We start from the raw sequence: 5,770 nt of genomic DNA, 5'->3' as shown, positions 1-5,770 counted from the left end.
TTTGTTTTTTGCGTGTGTGTGTTTGTAAATTTCCTTGACTTTGGGGGTATTATTTAACCATCATGGTGTTGATACATACATTCATACATACACACACATGTATGTATTTTTCTTTTTTGAAAAAGAAAGTTGGATGTGTAGGGAGTGAAAGAGGATCTGGAAAGACTTTATTGGAGAGGAAGAATTTGATCAAAATGTATTTAAATTTAAAAATAGTTTTAAATAATGATAAAAGGAAGATTTAAGGAAATAATAAATATAATGAAGAAAAAGGTACTTATGATATGGAATGCCCAAAGGCATCCACAGGCCCAACTGATGCCACCTGCACCTCAGCCAGAAAAAAAACACATCTATGGGGGCAGCTTCAGCACTTTTGCTGTAAGGAAATAGTTATTCTTCACATGATGGACATGAAGAACATATTTCAATATAAAAGATTCATATCATTTGTAACAAATGGAAGTATTCTCCTTAATTATGTATTGTAATAGACAACTTTAGAAAGAACTGTCAGAATAAAAATGGAACTCTTAACTATTATAAAACATTCTCTTCACTATGAAACATAATTGTCAATATGGACACAAATCACATTACCAAACACAGAAAAAAACTTTGAAGAAATGAAAAAATACAATACATAGTTATTCTAGCATTATTTCTTAGTTTTAAATTAAGCCGTGTATTTGAAAATACAGTGTGCTGGCTGGTCTAATGTCAGCTTGATACACAAACTAGAGTTATATGAAAAGAGGGATCTTAATTGAGAAAATGCCTCCGTAAGATCCAGCTATGAAGCATTTTCTTAATTAATGACTATTGGAAGGGCCCAGCCTATTGTGACTGGTTCTATCCCTGGTCTATTGGTCTTGGGTTTTATAAAAAAAAAAAAAAAGCAGGCTGAGCAATCCAGGAAAAGTAGGCCAATAAACAGCATCCCTCTATGGCCTCTTTATCCGATAGTGCTTATATTTCCCTGCCCGGTTTAAGTTTCTGTGCTAGCTTCATTTGATGCTGAATAGATTTTGAAGTCTAAGCCAAATAATTCCTTTCCTCCCCAACTTGCATTTTGTTTGTATATTTTTGTCATAACAATAGTAGTCCTAATGAAGACAAGAAGTTGATAGGATTATGGGGTATTGCTGTGGCAGATTTGAACATATTTTGGGGAGAACTCTAGAATGACTTTGGAACTTTCAGCCAGAAAACCCAATGAGTGTTGAAAGTTCATTAGAATATTCTATGGGTGCTTGCAAAATAAGAATGTTGAGAGCAACAGTCTAGAGGATGGAAGCTTGGCTTGTGCAGATTCAGAGGGAAGTTACAGATTCTATTAGGGCCATTTGCTCTTTCTGTTTGAGACTCTGTTATTCTCAAAACTGGGAGTATGGGGTAGGGGTAGTAGGGAGAGTATAAGGGAAAAAGAAAAGTGGGGAGGAGAACTTGAGGGAACAGAATAGTCTAGATGGAAGAACAAAGAAGAGAGCAAGAAAAGGAGCCATTATGGGGCTAGCAAGAATCCTGACACTAGAGAAATTCCCAGAAATTCACAAGGATTACCCCAGCTAAGACCCTAAGCAATAGAGAGGGTGCCCAAATTGCCCTTGCCCGGTAGTCAAACTGATGAGTATCTTAAATATCACCATAGAACCTTCATCCAGTAACTTATGGAAACAGAGGCAGAGACCCGCATCGGAGCACTGGCCTGAACTCCCAAAGTCCAGTTGAAGAGTGAGAGGAGTCAGAATATGAGCAAAGAAGTCAAGACCATAATGAGTACACCCACTGAAACAGTCTACCTGAGCTAATGGGAGCTCACCAACTCCACCTGGAAAGGAAAGGAAACAGCATAGGTCCAAACTAGTCCTTCTGAATTTGAGTGACAGCTGTATGGCTGGAGCAGACTTTGGGGCCACTGGCAGTGGCACCAGGATTTAACCCTACTGAATGTACTGGCTTTTTTGGAACCTATTCTTTTTGGATGGATACTTGGCTCAGCTTAAATATAGTAGGGAGGGCCTTGGACCTTCCCCAAATCAATGTGCCTTACAATCTCTGAGGAATGGATGGGGGTGGGGTGGGGACTAAGGTGGAAGGAAGGGGAAGAGAGGAGGGAGTGGGAACTAGGATTGGTATGTAAAATAAAAAAGGATAGTTTGTTTTCTTTTTAAAAAAATTAAATAAAATAAGAAAGAATAATGTGGGATAAATATTAACAAAGTACAATGACATTTATGTATTATCTTCATTTAGTATGTTAACTTAAGATTTAAAAAAAAATAAAGACTCTGTCATTCTGGCTAGCTGTGATTGAAGAATCTGCTATGATTGATTAAATACCAAACCTACTAAGTTGAAACCTTTACTTTTCTGGGAATGCTAAATGTTGGTCTTTGCTGGAGCTAAAATTTTAGTGGTGACTAAGCAGAGACCAGCATGTGAGTGGTGGCATCTTCTGGGAAGTGTTTCCAGAGAGTCAGCACATAGGAGATGTGGTCCAGAGGCAGTCAAGTTTGTATGTACTTTATGCTAGGAGCTGAACTTGCTAGCGTAAGAGTCACCAGGTGGCACTGGTTTTGAAGTCATGAACTGGTCATGGAAAGCAGCTCAGACTTAGCGTTACAGATCATTGGTGAAGGTGCAGCCTCAGTTACATTGAAGGCCCAGGACTGGCAGGTAGTACAAAGAAGTTGAGGTTTGGGACTATGAAGAGAGCATCTGAGAGGCTATTGACAAAAGTGTAGCAGAGACCCCAGTGTTTTGGAGATTCCAGTACCATGTGATGACCACCAACAGAACAGCAGCTGTAGTGCAATGGAGCTGGCTGGGGCCTAGAGAACAAAACGTGAGAGTGTGTGCTGCAGAGGGTAGAGGTAGAGAATTGGCTGAAGCTCCTTGGAGCAGCATAGATCAAAAGTGAGTCTCAGAAAACCGAACATTGAGTTATTTATACTGTTGGACTTTGGGATTACTTGGTTCAAACTGTGTGAACTGGTTCTTCCCTCTTAACGAAGGCATTTAATTTAATTTTATGTATAGGAGTGCATCACTGAAGGACTTTGAACTTTAAAAGAGTTTTTACATTTTTAGAGAGATTGAATAGTTTAAAGAGATTGAAATTTTGAATGAGTTTGAATTTGTAAAGACTACAGGCTTTTAAAGTTATTTGATTTTAATGCCAGATCTTCTGAATGGAAATTAAGGAAGAAAAGATGGAGTGTGGAAAGGAGGGGGAGGGGACAGGAGGAGAAAAGAAAGGAGAACCTGTGATCAGTGAGTAAAATAAATGAAAAACTATTTTAAAAAAATGTTAGATCTTGGGGATGTATTAAAAGGGAAAGGGGTGGCTTTGTGTGTCAAGTTTACAAGAGGTCATTTGTGCTGATTGGTCTTATATCAACTTGGCACACAAATGAATTCTCTGAAAGGAGGGAATCTTAATTGATAAAGTGCCTCCATATGATCCAGCTGTAATGCATTTTCTTAGTTAGTGATTGGAGGGAGGACTCAGCCCTTTGTGGGTGGTCCCATCCATAGGCTGGTGACACTGGGTATTACAAGGTAGGCTAAACAAGCCAGGTGGAACAGGAAGCACCCCTTCGTGGATTTTGCATTAGTTCCTGCCTCCAGGTTCCTTCTGTTTGAATTCTTATCCTGAGTTCCTTTGATGAATAGTGATATGGAAGCACAAGCCAAATAAACCCTTTCCTCTCCAACTTGAGCTTTTGTCGTGGTGTTTCCCCACAGCAATAGTAATATCAACTAAAACATATAGTGTTAATAAATAACCAAAGACATGATCATTGAGGACAAATATGCCTAGGTTTACACATTCACAAAGATTCACTAACATGAGGATAAAAAGCTTAAAGACTCCACAAATCTTACAAATAATTCTCTAGTACATTGCATTTCTTTGGGAACTTAATAATTTTAAAAGTATAAAAGTCCTGCTGTGTATCAATTTAATATTCCAACTATCAGGAAACAAGAGTTCTATTGCAAATGAAATTATTTTTTTAAAAAAAAACCTGAAGCTTTTATGTGGAAAATCACATATTTTTAAAATTTAAGTTTTAAAATTAAAATTTAATGTAAATTGATATAGAATTATGTCACTTATCCCTTCCTTTTCTTACTCAAACCTATTGCAGGCACTATCCTTCCTGCCCCTTTCATTTGCCAATGCTAATATTATGTCCTTTTCTTTGATTATAGTTACATATGTGTGAATATTTAAATATTTTGTTCATCTTTATTGTTTGTATATATGGTTTCAGAGCTGACCACTCTGTACTAGACAACCAGTTATGGGAATCATCTCTCACAGAGACTTATTCTCTTTTTTAACAGTCATTGGTTGCCTATATTTCTTTTCCTGGCAAATGTATAGAGACGATATGAATTGAAAAGCAGAAAAATGAAGAAGCAATCTCAGTTTGTGGAAGAAGGGAGGTCATTACATAACAAGGGATATAGGACAAATTACATCAAAATGGACTGATAATTCTTCAAGGAAATATTTTATATATGCCTTAAAATTTGCACAATACATGTGTGTACTATAGGAAGAAGTTTTCAAATTGGGCTGATAATGATCTACAGGCTAACAGCTCCAGTATTAAACATGAGAAACCTCATTACTTTTGGGAGGTATAAAATCATCATTATTAATTACAAATAAAGAGAAGTTGATAATTTCTTTCCTAACTGTAATCTCTTGAAAGTCTTCAAATTGTGTTAGATCAAGAATTAAGAAGTGGTATGTTGTAACATGAGGGCCGGCTTGTTGGGGTTTCCGTCCCGCCCGGTACCCCAACAGCCGGCAAATCCCAAAGAGAAATTACGCACAAGACTCCTTAAGGTTATAAACTGATTGGCTCATTAGGTCAGGCTACTTATTAGCTCTTATAACTTATGTTACCCCATTATTCTTATCTACGTTAGCCACATGGGCTCAGTACCTTTCTCAGTGTGACAGCTTACATGTTGCCTCTTCGGTGGTCTGCGCAGGAGTGACTGAGAGAGAGCTTCTGCTTCCAGAATACTCCCAGTCTCTTTGCTCCACCCCTACTTCCTGTCTGGCTTTCCCGCCTGTACTGCCTGCCTGGCCAATCAGCGTTTTATTAAAATATGATTGACAGAATACAGATAATTCTCCCGCACCAGTATGTAGAACAGGCAAGACAACAGATATCCTTAATTGTTCCTAATTTTAGAGTTCTTTTCAGTTCTCACCATTTAGAATGATGTTGGATTCAGTCCCGCCATAAGCAGCCTTTATTATGTGTAGGCATATCCCGCAATTTGTTTTCTCTCCAGGACTTCTATCATGAAGGGATGTTGCAGTTTTCAAAGAATGTTTCTGCACCTAATTATTGTGTGGTTTCTATCTTGTAGTCTGTTTCCATAATTGATTATGTTTATTGATTTACTTATGTTGTCACCCCTTTTGATCTCAAGAATGAAACCAACTTAAATCTAGTAGATAATGTTTTTGATTCATTATGCAAGTCAGGGGTAGTCTATCAACACATATCAGGAACTTTTTATTTTATGATTTAAATTACTTTTTATGACAAAGAACATAAAGTTGCATCTGAGGGAGGGTTGTTTAGTAAGTATCTTGAAGGAAGAAACAATATGGCAAAATATACAGTGAAAAGTTCTTAATAAAAGGGCTAAGGAACAAATCCACTTAGCACTGACATGAAACAAACACAAACTTGTAGTTTTATACATAACAATTTACACACATTCTCACCTG

This window comes from Myodes glareolus, chromosome 1 (assembly GCF_982192425.1).
Source record: "Myodes glareolus chromosome 1, mMyoGla1.1, whole genome shotgun sequence".
NCBI classification, from domain to species: Eukaryota; Metazoa; Chordata; class Mammalia; order Rodentia; family Cricetidae; genus Myodes; species Myodes glareolus.
Note: the sequence above shows the minus strand (reverse complement) of the source record.